Here is a 17,591-nt window from a genome sequence, read left to right as displayed (position 1 = left end):
CTCGCCTGTTGGCAAGCTACAGTTTTTTTCCCTCATCCCCATTTTCCATCCCCATTTCCATCTCCATCTATTTCTTTTTTTTTTTTTCTATTTTTCCACTAAACAGCTTCGATCCTCCAGCAACGGCAACGGCAGCTCCTTCTTCTCCGACTCGTTGTCGATGTCTCATCATTTATTGGCAAGCGCTTTTCAACGGATTGGCATCAGCTCGGATACATCGCTTAAAGTGGATAACCAGGCTGGCTGCTGGCTGCTAGCTGCAGGCTCCCGGCAAGATGGCAGCAAGGACAAGGATAATAGAAGGAGAGGAGATGTTGGGTTACAGGATATGCAGCCCCGATCCTGCAAAACCAGAACCCCAGTCTGTTGCTATTTATTGCCGCCAGCTCGCAGCGTCGCACTCTAAAGCCATCAATTTTTTATTAGATTATATAAAATTTACCAACGATTTATCTATGCCCAGGGCCGCCATGTCGCTCTGCTGCTATGCCGACGATGCTATGGCATGCCAGTGGAATGCCATGAAAATCTCATACAAGCCCCATAACCCCATAACCCCATAAACCCGATACCAGAAACCCAGTCCAATCTTTTTCCGATTGCTGCAATCGGAAATCTGATGTCGGCAACGACAACAGGATGTATTGGTTGCATTTAATGCAACTAATTTAATGAAATACGGACAGGACTACGAGCAGGACACTGCATATTGTCATAATCATATTATTATCTACCAACGGGAGGGATATACTTTAATGCCTGGATATTTTTATTAAAACTTTTATGTGGGAATTTAATTTAAAGCTCAAGGTACAAATACGAATCCTTTATTAAAATACAGTTGAAGTTGCAATTTCGTAGCAGTGTCACGCCCTGCTTTTCTGCTACTCTGTCTCATTCATCAGCGTTGCTCCATCTCACCCACATCCTTGCCATTACATGCAATATGTGCATTATCCTTGCCACTTTTGGCTCGAAATTAACATTAGTTGAAGTTGCCGAGACGAATCGAGTTACTAGACTTACTGATTTTATTTTCTTTTCTTTTCTTTTCAGATTTTTTCCTGAATCTCAAAGGCAAGTTTTAAGATAATAAATATTAAAAATTATAAAGGATTAGTGTTTTTTGGGAAAGGACTTAAACAAAAAAAATCTAAATCAACTTTATAGTCCAGCTACAAAATTAGTGTGTCCTTTTTTTTTTTTGGTAGAAAATGTGTGTAATTGGAAACGACTACTAACTGGGTCCCCAAAAACGAAAACCTCTCAGCTTAATGGCAGGACATTAGTCCTGCCACAGCTACTGCTAGTGCTATTTTTTTTTTTTTTTGTTGCCAGCTACTCCTGCTCTGGCAGTCGTGGCAATCCTGGCAGATCCACTCCTTTGGCGTTTGGCTTTGGCTTTCCTTTGGCTTAATGGGCAGCGTTGCTGTCGTTAAATGCGCCAAACAGGCGAAAAGAAATTGCCACTAAATGTTATTGAAATCGAATACGTAGAGGGGTGGGGGAAATAGGGCGTGGCAGGAGGCGGTGGCACGCCCGCTTGTCACTTGCCATTGGCCTCAGTGCTTTCGCATTGCGGTTGCTTTTAATATCCTTAATGTCCCAGTGTTTGTCTCGGCGGCGGCGAGAGAACACAAGAGATTGTGTGCTTTCATCGCCAGCCACCTCATACCCAACCCCAACCCAACCCAAACCCCATCCTTGGCGGTTATCCTGTAGCTGTTCAGCGAAGCATGCGGCAGTGTTTATCCTTTTTAATCAGAAATTGATGCTCTGCCTTTTTCGTGGAGAATATCAGGTAAGCGACAAAAACAGACACTGGACAGACAGACAGTACTGCTTCATCTTCAACTAATTTCTAATTAAAATTTCAATTAAATATTCATTTTAATTAAAAAGCCATCTTCAAAACACATACAAACAACTCATATAGTATTACTTGTTTGTCCATCGAAAATAATACTGACCCATATATATATAAATGATATATATAATATCATGAATTAGCCCGCAATACCAAATATTTGTATTTGTTTGTAAGGCTATGTGTGTGTGGGTGGCAGGAAACCTAATTCCTTTATTTATTTTTGTGTAATTATGTTACTCTTTCGTCTGTTTATTCGATATGTGTATTTTCTTTTTGTGTAATCGCCGCGAGTCGAGCAGTCATGCGAATCTGGTGGTCCAGGAGCTCTCATACATATGTACCCCCATTGGCTCCATACCATCCAGTTGTACCCATAGCCCTGGCCTGCTTCATTAAATTTCATGAATCGCCCGCAGCGTTCAGCCATATCCTGTGCATGTTGTTGATGGCTCTGCCCACAAAGTGCTACGGGGGGAGACTCTGTTTTGGGGTTTGGGGTGTGTGCTCGTGGGGGTGCTCGTAGGGGTATATCATCTCCCATTGTTGTCTGCTCAAACATAACTCTCGGATCGGTCAGTTCAGTGCCGAAAGCTGAACCATAAACGCCCGTATTCTGTATCTTGACCATCCTATATTCAGGACCCACCCACACCCACCTCACTCTGTTGTTTCAACGAAAGCCACAAAAACTGTTGGCGCTTTTATTTATTTGCTATTGATTTCCACTGTCCCAGGACGCAATTTGTTTGCAATAAACTTCATAACAATAATTCATGTCCGCACAAATAAATAATTCATGGAGACCAGCTCCCCCCCAAAAAAAAAAAAGAAGACAGAAAGAGAACCAAGATTTGTAGAGCAGATCGATAATTTCTTAGAGGCCCCTAATCCCAGAGCCAGGGACAGCCATAAAAGTCAAGTTAATAAATCCAAACAGCACTCGCAATGATAATAAAAAGTCAGCGTTAAATTAAAAGGTGTTTCATCGCGTGTCCGGATAGCATTCGATACACTTTGATTCGATCAGGACTCTTGCCATTAAACTAACTCAGTCGAATGAGTAATGTGGCCATGAATGATACAGTAGGTTGCTAAATAAAAGTTACTAAGCTAAAATGAATGGCTAACAAAGTGATTTAGGGGTTAGGATGTGGCTGTGATTTGATGGGAGGAGTGGAAGTTTATTATTAAGAACAAGAAATAGGTAAAAGGCTAAAGCTTTTATGGTTACAAACTTAATTAATATAAAGATGTATGTTAAAGGTTTTTTAGTTAAGGGTTTAGAGCTCTTTCGATTGCCTTTCAATGCCACGAATATATTCCATTTTTCCATATGTATGCATATGTATGTCCTCCCTTCGTGACATTCGCATCCATATTTACATTCGCACTCGAATTGGCGTGGGTATGGATTACCAATTAGCATTTCCATTACCTCGTTTTGTGTGCGGATTGTGGCGGTGATTCTGAAAGTGGAGTGCAAGCGACTCGAATGGGAAATTCAATTTCCCATTATCGTTTTAAATGAAAGTTCATGCAATTTTCACGAATATGAGAAGGGGGTATTGCTTTTTTTTGCTCTTTTTTTTTGACCACAGAGGCGCTACTAAGCCGCGCATCACACATTGCTCATACGCCACGTGTGACGCTTTGATTTCTCACCATAAAACACAAAAATGTCGGTTGCCGGTGGTCGGCCTGGATCTGTCCGGGTCAGTTGGAATTGCGTTTTATCCAAACGGGCTCGGACAAATATAATAAAAATCAAGGGAAAATAAAATATTTACACATGCATACAAACAAATATAAACACAAATAAAATATGGCCAAGGACGAGGACGACGACGACAAGGATGAGGATGCGGATGCGGATGTGGAGGAGCTACAGCGACAAAATGAAGGGGCCAACCAGCAGAAGGGAAAAAGAAAGCAGGTCAACGACGAGTCTGGAGGAAGGAGAGATTCTCCAGTGACAGCGACATCGACATTGGTGAGAGGCAATTGAGAAAATGAATTTACTGTGTACGAAATGGTTAAGTAAAAGTTTGTGTATCGAAGCCGAAAGCAGCGGCAGCAGCAGCAGAAGCATCCACCAGCAACAGACAAAGTGGCCTCGAAAAGTGGCCAAAAGCGAGATGGCACAGTGGATGGCGGCTGGTTGAAAAATAATTGAATTTTGGTAAATGATTCGGAATATAAATTATTTGTGAAGGAGGCCAAGGGAATTGACTTGAAATCCATTTAAATTATGCTGGGAAATTTATTAATTAAAAAGGTGACAGAAAAGGGTAATTATTCAAGAGAATATCGATAGTTATTTGGGGTTTTTGGGGAAATTTAATCGATATACTTTCGATTCACAAGCAGATCTTCCAGAACCCCGATTCCCGAATTCTTGTTCGTGTACTTCCCGGAAAACCCAACTTTTGTCACATGGTTAGCCACCCTGCCTGACAGATCCTTGCAGTTTTTGGTGGCTGTGGCCAAGTTTTTGGTGTCCTGTATTTGGCAGAACTCTTTTGGCCAGTTGCTGGCTCCTTCAACTGTTTGCTATACTTGGCCGCCTGTCCGCCTGTCCGTGTGTCCGCGTGTCCTCCTGTCTGCTTGTCCGTTGAAGTCCTGACGAGCTGATTGAGGAAATGCGCATCAGGCGCACTGAGCCACTGCCAATAAACTACATTCGATACTAGGGGCGGAAGGGGGGAAAAGCAGGCGAAATCCTATAAATATGCCATTTGAAAGATAATGCAGCAATAACAAAGTGGCGACAGCAGTGGGTGGATAGGAGGAGGAGCTTCCCATGTGTACAGAGAGGGAGGAGGAGAGTCTCTGGGAAAGCCAAAGCCAAATGCAGGACGAAGAAAAGATAAATAGGCAGCAGTAGGCAAACAAGATGAGCAAACACACGTTTCACAGGACACTGGGCGAGGGGGATTGCAGTTTCTTGCTACGACTCAAATGGGTAAACAAGTCACACACAGATACACACTCATACACACACTAATACACGTTGGGAGGCAAACAAGGAGTGCCAAAGGCGGCAAAACGCATTTGGAAAACGCAATGAGAAGGACACTCACCCATACAAGTTCAGAGAAGGTCCTGGCCAAGAGAGAGATAGAGAGAGAGAGTCGCATAAAAATGCCAACTGTCCGCTTGTGTGACTGAGCCTGTCAGCAGGACACTAGGACATCAGGATGACAACTGGAAGCAGGACATGGAGCCAGGATGAGCCCCAGTCCGAGGCTGAGCCAGAGCCGGAGACATAGGAAAAATAGATAGATTTCGAAGCCAGGCCGGCCAGGCGGCTCCAGCAGGGATTTGGCACACAAACATACTGTAAAAGGAAAAATTAGAAAGCCAACAAACAACCAGGACAGTCCAGGCCAGTCCAGGCTCTGGTTCAGGCTCAGGACACGACACAACGAGAAAATCTAAAAATCTAAAGATTTATGAGCCAATAGGCAATCAAATTTAAAGAAAGAAAATCTAAATATATTTTAAAAATATAAAACAATCATCGAAAATAATCCAGTTCCAGGTATTTTGAAATATTTTCATTGAAAAATGGAAAACCTATCGCATCACTGTGGCAGAAGGGTCCATGAGGTCCTAATATCCTAGTCGTTGGTAGACAGACGTTGGTAGAAATGCCAGTTGCCTGCTAGATTAAATTTAGTACATTTGGAATTGAATAACTAAAGCTCCCGAAGGATCATCTTCATTTTGTATTTATCCAGAATGAATGGTAAACGACAGTTGGAATAACATACACACATACACATACCCATTCTATAGTGGGGGATTGATGATAGAAGCAGCAAGGCAAAATATTACAGAATTACGAGTGAAAGGACTAAGGATAAAGGGGAGTCACACACACACACACATACAAAAACAATCAGTAATGTAATAGAGACGACGACGACGACAAGAAGGACAACAACGCCTGCAAAATGCCGTGCATGGACTACAGAGTCCTGTAGGAAGGATCCACAATCCGAGAATCCTCAATCCCAGAATACTGTATACAGCATACAGTTTTGCCGGATTCAGAAGCAATGAATAAGGACGCAGGACCAAAAGTAGCAAGGACGCAGGACGAACGATGCCATTACAGTTGCCAGCGGCATTTTGCAGGAAACAGCTTGACAAGCCGTTGAAATTTATATTGAAAGATGTTTCTGCCAGGATTAAGTAACTATATTCCTATATATATTTTTTTTTTGTTTTTTGGGTTCTCACTGGTTTTTGTCTTGTGCATCCTTGACTGGTATTTTTGGTATTTTGAGGTGCATAATTCATATAGAAATGAAATCATTGCTTATGCATACGATTTTCTGTTTTTGTTTTGTGGCTTCACAGGATTCTCTTTTCTTTTCTAAATGAGTTTCTAAAATTCCCACAAAAATTTTTAAATATTTAAAATGGAGAGCAAATCGAGTGAGTAAAAAGGATGCTAATCAAGCGCATAAATAAAGGATCATAAAACCCGGTTCAACAAAAAAGCTGTTGCCTAAGTACTTCCCGCACTCTGCCTTCCCCAAAAAAAAAAAAATGTTGAATTAGCAAAAAAATGCTGATAAGAAATATTCCCCCCCCAAAAAAAGCAAACAAAATGACTGCCATTTCTTCGATGTGATGGCAGCGGAAAAGGGTAATACAGGGGGATGGAGGGCTCGAAACTCAATCGCTTCCTTGGTGGCAGGTATGAATAAACATAAAAGCGTTTTCGGTTTCGTTGCCTTTATCGCGTCAACGCATCAAAAAATTCAATTGTATTTAATACGCACTCCCCCCATATACACCGCCCATCGATTGATTGGCAACAAAAGAAGCCAAAGAATGTGTGTGTTTGGCCATAAAAGTGAATATTACGCATACGCCCCATCATCAGCCCAAGGGACAAGGCCAGTTAGGTCTGGCATTTTCTTATACTACCATAATAGAAAACTTTTTGTGGGAAATGCATTTAAAACTTACCCATCTAATCTCAGTGGTAGGTATTGTGGAACGCAAAAGTCTTCTTCAACCCCTTTGGGGAATAAATATTTTCCGAAAATAAATTCAAGCCAAGACGATGGGGAAGGCTGTTTTGGGGAGGGGAAAATGGGAAAATTGCATTTGAATATAAATCAAAAATATATACCTATCTATGCTGCAAAACCTCAAAAGCCGTACTCTCAATTAATAAACAAAAAGTGAGACCAGAGTAGCTAGGCACTCGAAAAAAAACATTAAAGGTTAAATTAATCAAATAATGATATTTAAACTTGAACCCTAATATAAGTGTGCCCGTTTCTATATTTTATATAAAATATCATATTGCCTTTATTAAAGATTGCATTTAAATAATAAATACTTGAAAACTTTACAGTTTATTGTTTTCTATTTTAAATATTTATTTAAAATAGATTCTCAATTTCATATTGATGTCCAACTAGTTTCTGGCCGTTTTGTTTGCGAATTTAAATTGTTACTTGCCTGTTGACAATCTATATGCATATTGGTCATGATTTCTTGGATTTTATTTCTTTTCGGATATATAATTCAAATTGATTTTCCCACGAGTATTTTGCTTTTCAAGTTTTACGTTTGGATTTTCTTTTCAAGAGGAGAGAAGACTTGTCCCCATTTCCGCTTCGACGGTTCGTTCTACACGTGTTAAGTGTTCAGGTAGCTCACCTGGCACACAACTTGCAGAAAGTTAATGCCACACCTTCTACAGTATTTTTTTTGTATTTTTGGACGCCCCTCGCGTTGTGGCAACGGTCAAGCGACCTACGTTAAGTGTCAAACACATTTTACTTGGCAATTTCTTGGGTCGTTCGCTGTGGCTTTTGGCCCATTTCCCCAATGCCACTGCTGCTACTCCCCTAATGCTCTTGTGTCTCATGTCGTAGGCGTTGCCAACTCTAATGAAATGATTCATTTCCGCTTTCCGCCAAAAGGTCCACACATACATATACATACATATATGTATATATATGTAGGCATGGGGACCACACTTGACACTTTCTTTCCGCTTTGGTTTTGGTTTGAGGTTGGTACGTGAACGTCGAGTTCTTGGCGGACTTGCTTCGTTGGCTTTCTCTGGGCCACGTTGATAAATTTGTGTAAATTCGTTTTAGCCAATTTCCACACACACACCCACACACACACACGCTTACACATTTAGGAAGTCGTGTCCTTTGGGAATCGCTTTTGCACCTTTTTTTGCTTTTGGGGAGCCTTTTTTTTTGTTTTTGCTCGCTTCACAGCCTGCGGTTTGGCCTTCTCATCCTGTAACACTTCCTCGCTTCCGCCGAGACAAACGATCACGGATAAATTTTTGCGATAATTTGCTTGGTTTTGCTTTCCCCTCCTCTTGATTCTGCCAATGAGCCAATAAAGTTAAAGCCAATCGAATGCAAAATGAGCAAAACACCAGCCAGCAGCTCGCTGTAAATTGTCTCGTGTTTAAATAATTTCTAAAGCAATTTTTTTCTAAGCGTTTGCTTTGTGCCTTGCGGTTTAATCAGGATTTTTTTCGGGGCTGGTAGTTTTTGTGATTTTAGTACCTGGTAGTGATGGAGATTAGGGGTATATTGGTTGTTGAGTCAAAAGGGTGCTCATTAGAGTGACCAAAGTTGGAAAAGCAACAAAGTTAGGACTTGAAAGTCAGTGGCATGTCAGTTGTGATAACTTTCTGTAACTTTCTTTGAAATGTATTCATTTTTTTTAAGAAAAATGTGCTTTTTAGAGTGACCAAAGCTGAAAAAGCAACCAAGTATTGGGCATTTATAGTCCAAGAGCTTATAAAAGACGATTATTTAAAGATAATCTTTCTATTAATTAAAAACTTGATAGGTCTTAAAGTAAAAGGCTAAAGCAAAGATTTATAGGTTAAGTTCAAAAAGGATTAGAGTGACCAAAGCTTATAATGCAAATGCAGTATGGGGTATTTATTGTCTTGGAACTTAACCAAGTCTGACTAGAAGGCTTATCTATAGAAAACCTTCAAAAGTACCGGGTATTAATAGTCTAAACTTATAACCTCAGCCCTTGCTCCATTTTTTTTTTTTTAGATTTTTTTTTTCCGTTAGCCCGCTTGATGCTGCGGTTTCGTCTGCAGCCGACAGGGGGCGCTCTTGGTCAGCCCTGCCCCTTTGCTTCGGTCACATGTTTCATGCCAGTTACACCAGATTGGCGAGGGGCACTAGGTGGGGGCTACAGTACATAGTAGAGGAGGGAGGGGGTCAGCAGGAGCTACTGTGGGTGGAGCTCGATTTGCGGGGCTCATAACTTATGCCAGAGGCTCTCTGCCGGAGCGTTACCAAAAAAAAAAAAAAACAGAAAACGAAAAAAATGGCAAATGGCGGGCCGAAGTAGCGCATTTGTTACCACGGCCATGTTGTCACAGACACTCTCACACACACACACACTAACACACATACATGACTAGAGGGTTTTCCATCTCCTCCTCCAATTTCCCCCACTCCTGCTTCTGCTCCTACTCCTGCTCCGGCTTCGGCTTCGGCTTCAGTTTGCTGCACCATCCTGGGGCGTCAGTTTTGAAACATTTACTTTATGTTGTTCACAGGAAATTAGATTTTTTCCCGACTTTTTTGCAGATTTTTGTTTTTGTTACTGCCAGGGGCGTAGTTGGGTTTTAGGAGACTAAAAAGGGGCCACTTGACAGGCTTTTAATTAAATAAAATATAAATAAAGCTTCTAGGTTTTAGATCTTTGAGGAAATCATTAAAAAATAATAGGAACTTTAAGTCTCTGAAGATCTTAAAAATAAAACCTTATAGCTAGAGTATTATGGAATTTTTATTATTAAAATTAATTATAAATCTCAAGATCATTAAAAACTAAAACCCCATCCAAGCATCAAACAACTCTTCATCAAAACTTATAAAGAATTATGAATTAGAGCTAACCCCCCTTTTAACGAGGTCACTGTTCTGGGGGTTTCCCCTCTGTGCTTATTTTGGTTGTCAGTGTCCAGTGTTGGGCATCGCATTTAGTTTTTATAGCTAACTTGTCAATGACAGGAGCAGCAGTGGTAGCCGTAGTAGCAGGAACCATGTCCTTGCGGACAGGAAACAAGCTCATTGCGGAAACAGCTTTTTAGCCGTAACAAGCCGCACACCAACACACTAACACTCACACTAGCACACTCAGACTCTGGCAGAGAGCTGCCAACTTGTTTGCCATGCTAATTTATTTATAGACGAAATACCAGTAGGAGCTTCGGGGCTTTCCACGTACGAGTTTCTAGCTTGTTTGTTCCCCTTTTTCCCGTTCATATAACTTTTATTTTTATTATTATTTTTTTTTTTTGTGGATTGAATTCCGTGTAAATTTCCGCCACAGACGACAAATTGCATAAGTGCCACGCCCACCTGCTATATCCTTCTATTTTTTTTTTGTTGACCAACTGACGTCTTTAATTCGATTCCCGAGCTGGGCAAACAAATCATTTAATGCCCGCCAAACTCATTTGTGCAAACATATTTGGGTCACCTCCTCTCTCCGCCTCTTTCTCGCCTGGTGGCTGACTGTGTGAAATTTTCCTAGCATTTTCCTCCCCACCATTTTCAACCATTTTCCCGGGAAAACCTCTGGTTGGCGAAAAAAAAAAACCCATCTAACCGCGAAATATTCGCGCTGGTGGGCAAAATCACCCATCAAATGGGTGAAGCTTTTGGAATTGAAGCTTAATTTTTTTGGGAGTTTTGTCTTAAAAATAATAGATATTTTAGTTTAATATTTTTGTTAAATATGTGTTTAAAAATATATAACGTTTTTAGAGCTCTAAAAAATATAGAAACCATCTCTAAGATCTTAGCGCAAAGTTATAGCGACCATTATTTAAATTTTAAATATTTTGGAGTTAAAAAACAGAGTTTCTAAAATATTTGTATATTATTTTTGACAACAATTAAGCCAAAAATTACATTTTATTTAATTTTCTTTTTTAAAAAATCTAAAAACCCCAAAAAAGAGACTTCCTAGTACCATTCCCTGTTGCCTTTTCCCATCCTGATGGACAGCTTGTAGTTGTAACTTTTTAAGAGAGACTGTATGTGTCTAGGGGGGGAGTATGCTTTTTTTTTGTAGCAACTCGTTGTAGGACATGATAAGTAGCATAACCATTAAAATCAAAAGCAATGCCAGGCCCCACTGCCAGTTGCAAATGGAACGCGGGCCACTTTGCTTAATGTTTGGGGGGGCCATGGGAGCTCGAACGGTGAAAGCAACGCCCAAAAAAAAAAACAAAAAAAGAAAAAGAAGAGCACACCCTTCCAAGTAACACCCATCCAGTAAACCCAATGGATCCCATGGACATGCATTCATTTTGAATGGATTCGCGGAATGTCGACGGTGGCCGCAGTGGATCAGGTGGACATGAATGGAGGATTGGGTGTCCTCGGCTTTCCCTCTACCACCACCCCTCAAGGCAAAAGGAACCGCGAAAAGTTTGCATGGAAATGGGTTAAAATGGATTCAATGGGTGTGTAAGAATGGGTTAATGGGTGAATGTCGTCGCAGCGGGTAACAAATTGCTGGAATTAACCTATTTATGTGTGAACTCATTCATGCCCTATTCGCAGCGTTATTATTTTTATTATTAAATGTGTGAATTAAGTGCTCGCTTAACTCGCCTTTTATTCCATCATTCACCTGAATAGCTTTACATTCCCGATTAATCGATTCTGATATTATATCTCTCATATATATGTATTTTTTTTGTATTTTATTTATCAATTGAATTGAAGCTTTAAATCAAAACCAAAAACCCTTCGATGGGCGATTTTAATTTCACGCTTCAACTCCTAACTGATGGGCATTTGAAAGGTTTTTAGGACAAAATTAATTAATTTCAAGTGTATAGATTGTTGAAAAGGTTTAAGGTTTAAATTTTTAAATTTATTTAATTAAAGTGTTAAGGTTTTTTTTAAAGGGAAAGTATTAAGTTATATATAATAAGTAAGTGTTTTTGAGAAAGCAGTAAACATTTCTAGGGCGTTAGGGGGAGAAAATAATGAACTTAGTCCTCAATAATACTCTTAAAATAAAAATAACTTAAGCAATTTATAGATTTTTTATTTCATTAAATTAACAGCTTAGAGGTTTTGAGTTTAAAATATGATTTCTATTTATATTAATAGCCTTAAAGACACTTTCTTAGAAAGAAAATTATAATTCTTTCTTTTTTTAACACTTTCTAGGCTTTTAAATCTAATATTTAGCATGCCTCTGTCTTAATTATTAAATATATTCATTACAAATTATTATAAAATATATTTTTAAATATTTATTTCCTTAAAAAAAACCCCTTTAAACCCCTTTTCTTAATAAATATAAACATTAATTTCCTTTACTGACTTTAGCCAACCATTGCAATTCAATTCATACCGCTTCGGTAGTTTTCAGTTTTTCCGCCCAACCCCGCCCCCACACCTCCCCTCTTCTCTTACCTCGTTGTTCATTCATTTTCCTCCATTCTGCGGTGCTGGAGAAAAATTTCGTTTCAATTTGTAAAGCGTTTCTCCTTTTGTGAAAGAGTCGTCGTCGCAGTCGCCGTTGTGGTTAAATTTCATATTTTTTAAGGGCCAGTCGAAACTGTTGCCACCGCGCGGCGTCATGACAGCTGTTGCCGGACATGCCCCCTGTTAGCCCCCCTATATAGTGCGCCGCCCCTCCTTCTACCTGGTACACCGCCCCTGGCTCAATTTTTTACCCCCATTCGTCACTGGGAGCTTCTCCTCGTTTTATTCTCAGAGCCCCCCCCTTTAACTCTACGAATGCTGGGCACCCTTTCCACACCATTCCATTCGAATCCCTGCCACGGCCTCTTCCTCTTCTAGGAACAAATGAAAAGCAATTTACGCCGCTAAAGGTATGGTGGAGGCGTGGCAGTGGGATGATGCACTTAAAAAAAATTTAAAGAGATTTTAAAGAAGGAAATTCTAATTTGAGAAAGAAAGTTATAAGGTTTTTAGATATTGGGGCTAAGATCTTAAGATTTATTTATTCATTTTAATTATTACATTTGTTTTGTAAGTGTTTTTATTTATATTTTTTTTAAAAACCCCTCTGAGATGGCCAACTGAATCAGAATCAAGGTAGAGAAATCGCTCAAAAGCCTTCAGCAAACCGCCATTCAGGCGAGTGACCAAGACCAGACATTTGCGGCCCAGTCTCTGCCCACCCACTATGACCTCTGACCCCGGCCAGTGTTGACCCACTGAACAGCATTAGTTGCTATTTCTTATTATTACTTTTATTTATTTTTTTTCTTTAATGGTTGGCGGGAAAAACCAACATTTTTTGAATATTAAAAAATGATTCACCCCCTCAAGTCCTTGCGGCTCAGCCTTCATAAATACAAGAATTTTCTTAAACTTTTTCTTTTTTTCCTTATTTTTTTCTGTGGGTGTTGCAAGAGAAAGAGAGAGAGAGAGGGGTAGCCATCAAACGAAAGAGACGGCAGAAGGGTTACATTTCTTCGTGGCCACCTTGTGCACCTTTTGTTTGGCTTGGAATTTATATTTTATTTTATTTTACATTTCCTTTATGGCCATTATTTAATATACAAAATATTATGTCTTGGTGTGAAAGGGAAGAAAGATGTAAGAGAAAGAGAAAGCAATACGCTTTCTTTTCAAAAAATGTAAATTCTGATTGTTTTTTGAAGCAAAATCGTATAATTGAATGAAAAATGCAAATATTCTTTGAATTTTAATAGTTTCTGCTTGAATTGTTGTTTTTTTTTTTTGAATATTTTTAGTTTATAGATTTTTATGTATTTTTATATATTTTTTTTTTATATAAAAAAAAGCTTCTTTATAACTTGTATCCATATCAACTATGCTACTTATGCTGCTCGAACAGCTTTTCTGGAGTCATATTTACTTGCAACTTATTCCGCTTGGTCATGCGGCAGTTAAAGCTGTCCTCAGGTTTCCCTCTTCTTTTTCTTGGTGGCACCCTCCCCCCTTGGTCCATAATTGTACCTTTAAGTGGCATCCTGCCAGAGTCCTGTCATCTTTTTCGCATTCATTTCCGGGAGAAACCCAATTTTTTAAAGTTTAGACACCAAAGTGGGCTTGTTTTTAAATTAAAATTAATGAGAGGATTTTGTTATATATTTTCTTTGTTAATTTTACGTTTTTAAATATTTTGTATATATATTTTTTATAATTGTTTTTAAAATAAAAACCTCAAACCTTTTTGTATAATTTTCAAGCCAATGTCCTGCTTGGAAAACCCAACTCCTACTCAAGAATTGGACAGCCACGCCCATACTCAGCCTCCTCCCACTCCCCCGCCTCTCCTTCTCTCTCTCTACCCTCCTCCTTCTCCCATCTTGCGTCTCATTTCATTTCGTTCCATTTTGTTTTAATAAATTAAAATGTCAACTTGATAAATGAAGGTTTCGTGGTGGCATTTTTGAAGTGGCAGCCGTAGCCGTAGCCGCTTCCGGCCGGGCACACACGCACTGCCATAAGTATCCTTACAGACACACACACATTCATACACACAGTGGACAAAATGAAGATTGTCCCTTTTGTAGAAAGGAGGAGGAGAAGGTCCTTGCTGGAGGGTGGAGCTCCCAAGTTCCACTAAATTATGTTGTTGTTAGTTTCACTTCATCTGCGGTACGAATGCGAAAAAAAACACAAAATAATAATACAAAATAAAATAAGTAAGAGAGAGATGGAGATAGAGGTTAAGAAAGAGAAGGAGACTACCCACTGGGCATTGTTGTCCTGCGGTTGTCTAAGTGGTTATGAGTTAATTTTATTTATTTATTTATATTTTATTGTTGTCATTTATTTCACTTTTTTTTCCTCCCTTTTTTGCTTTCTCCGTCTTCTCTTCCTTCCGGTTTCCGGTTCAGAGTAGCATATGCGAACAGGCCTGGACTGCCACTGGACACTGTCGTAATTTTTATGGAGCGTCATTGCCCCTTGGACTTGAAGATGAGGGAGGAGAGACCCACCCGCCCCATAAATTTGTTCGAAAAAAAAGACCCCAAAACCCAAAAACCCTGAAAAACCGAAAAACTGAAAACGAAAAGACATTTCCGGCTCTCATTAAATTTGTCTACGCATTCATTTGTCAGCAAGTCGTAAAAAAAAGGACCACGGAACAGGAATTTTATTTTTAGGTCTTTTCGTCCTTTCCTTTTCTCCACCTCCTATATATATATATATATATTTTTTATCTTTGGTCCTTTTTTTGTTGTTGTATTCGGACACCTGTTTCTCCTTTATGTTGCTGCTGTTGTGGGTGGACGAGTCAATGCCAGGCTTCAATTCATCCATCTGGGCCTAGTCCTTGGGCCAAAGCCAAAGCCAAAGATGCCGTAATATGGATTGATAGATACAAGGATATACACAGAAGGATACTCGGATACAAAGGGGGTTAACAAATTATAAGGAAAACTGGCAAAGACATTGATATTCCTAATTCCTGGCAATGAGATGCATTCATGCTCCTCCTGCTCGATGTCCTTCTATTTATGTAATTCGGGTAGAAAATCCAAAAATCCAAAAATACAAAAATCCAAAAATGCGAAAATAAATAAATATACATATAAACGCTTCAAAAGAATTATTTATTTTGCGATTTATATTCTATTTGAGTTTAGCGAAGCGTTTCTCTCTGGATTTTGTGCCCCATTTTGTTGATTAAAAGTTTTCTCTTGCCTCGTCCTGTAAAAGGTCCTGTAAGTGCTCTATCTCTCTCTCTAAATAAATATATATATATTTGATATATTTTTATATGCATAGTCCAATCAAGCGCAGTTTAAATTCCAAATCGCTGGGATGATTATTGTCCTTTAAGCTTTTAGCAGGACACTGACACCGAGATGTCCCACCCAAAAGGTGGGATGACCTCTGCCCTCTGTCTTTTTTGCCGCTTGTGTGGAGAATACTTGGCATTAATTGTTAAAAAAAAATTCGAAATAAAAATAAAAGACGAAAATGATCATTGGGGAATGTTATCCTATTTCTCGTTTCATTTCGTTTGTTTTTGTTGTTGTTTTGTTGTTTATCCTGCGAGGCTGGAAGCCTGTGAGCCTGCGAGCCTGTGAGCTGCAAATCAACAAACTTGACTTTAAATAAATGCACCGCCAATCCACTTGGATGAGCTCGAATAGCAGAAGGAAGCAGCCGTAGAGTCAACTTTCAGCCGCTGCCTTCGTCCTGGTCCTGGCCACGCCCTCACCGCCCCCTCCACCACTCCTTAGCCGCCCACCAAAGTTTGTGTATTAAATTAAAACGCTCAGCGGCAAACTTTGCCCGAAACACACACACACTCAGAGCCAACCTGGCGTATGCGCAATGTCGGAAGGATACCAGGAGTGAAGGCAAAGAAAATAGAAAGGACAAGGATGAGGATGAGGAGAAACCAGACCAGGGTAACTTTGGCGCCTTTGTTGGCACTTTCAGCGTAAATCGTTTTTTGCTAGTGCCCTTTCACTAAACACTCGAAAAAAAATTGTAGACTAGTCTTCTAGTCTTCGTAGACCATGTACTTGGGTATTCTCTCAGTGTTGAATGTCCTTTTCGAATTGCAACTGTTATTAGCTGCAAGCTGGAACGGCAGGCAGCAGCTGCTGCTCCTTTGGTCCTTGTGCGGCGTCTCTGAAGTGCAACTGCAACTGCAGCCTACATCGAACCGAACTGAACCGAAATCCCAAAACAAAACTTTTTCTTGCCACGCGGTTAGTTGATGTTGGGGAAATGAGGAAAAAGGATGCTCGAAGGATGCTCGAAGGATGCACGAAGGATGCGGGAAATGGAGATGGGAAGGCACTACAACTTCTTGCCAAAAATCCCAACAAAAAAAAAAAGTCCCTTTTCAGGATAGAATTTCACCTTCTACTTGGTTCTTTTCTTTTCTTTGGTTTTTTGTGGAAAAGGATGTCCCCAAGGATGAGAGTCAGCAGCTGAGCAACATTTTTCCTTTTAAATTGTTCGATTAATAAGTGTCTCTATTTAATATTTATCAGCAAGAATTAAATTTAAATATTTATCTCTCTTAGTATGTGTGATAAATTCATAGTTTTTATTTTTATACATTTTTTTTTTTCAAAATAATGTGAAAAGCTATCCATTTGGAATTTATTATCGAAAGAGTGCCAGTTTTTTATCGGATAATTTTCATTGAATTTTTGAACTAAATCTTGTTATTGTTGTATCGCTTTTGATTTTATAAAACAGACTATTAAATTAATCATTTATGTATGGCCTGGTCTGGTTTGGTCTGCCTGGTATGTATATTCTGTAAAAGCCATACAAAAACAGGCACAGCCTTCTCTCTCTCTCTTCGCAGCAAAATTGGCCAACAAAATATCAATTTTATGAAAATCAAACACACAAAAATAACGCAATTAGCGGCTTGGATGGGGCAATCATAAATTGTTCCTGTCTTCCATGCATGTGTGTGTCAGTGTGTGCCAATGTGTATACTTTATGAGTTTTTCGTTTTAATTTCCTCTTGTTAATGGGAAAAAGCTCACTCACATAATACATATGAATTTGATACCAAAAATGCAATTAAAATGTATAAAGGGGCACACAGCCCAGCAACACAGCCCAGAGTCTGAGAGAAGCCAAGAAGTATCAGAGTAACTCAGTTGGGGTGGAGTATACAGTACAGTGCCAGCCATTCATGCAAAACATCAAAAGCTTTTTGCGCGCATTAGCCAATTTTT

General features: G+C 39.5%; 1 protein-coding gene across 6 annotated transcripts in view; it reads left to right on the top strand.

The window, feature by feature from the left end:
• The window catches only part of LOC108121141 (chaoptin), a 212,176-nt gene that overhangs the window by 110,599 nt on the left and 83,986 nt on the right, over window positions 1-17,591 (top strand). For all 6 annotated transcript variants that reach the window (XM_070280653.1, XM_017235077.3, XM_070280630.1 and 3 more), the window contains one exon: window positions 1,057-1,077. The gene's annotated coding sequence lies outside the window, so the exon portion shown is untranslated. The remainder of the gene's footprint in view (window positions 1-1,056; window positions 1,078-17,591) is intronic.

The sequence above is a fragment of the Drosophila bipectinata genome, chromosome XL (genome assembly GCF_030179905.1).
Source record: "Drosophila bipectinata strain 14024-0381.07 chromosome XL, DbipHiC1v2, whole genome shotgun sequence".
Taxonomy (NCBI): Eukaryota; Metazoa; Arthropoda; class Insecta; order Diptera; family Drosophilidae; genus Drosophila; species Drosophila bipectinata.
This window is presented reverse-complemented; position numbering and strand designations above follow the sequence as displayed.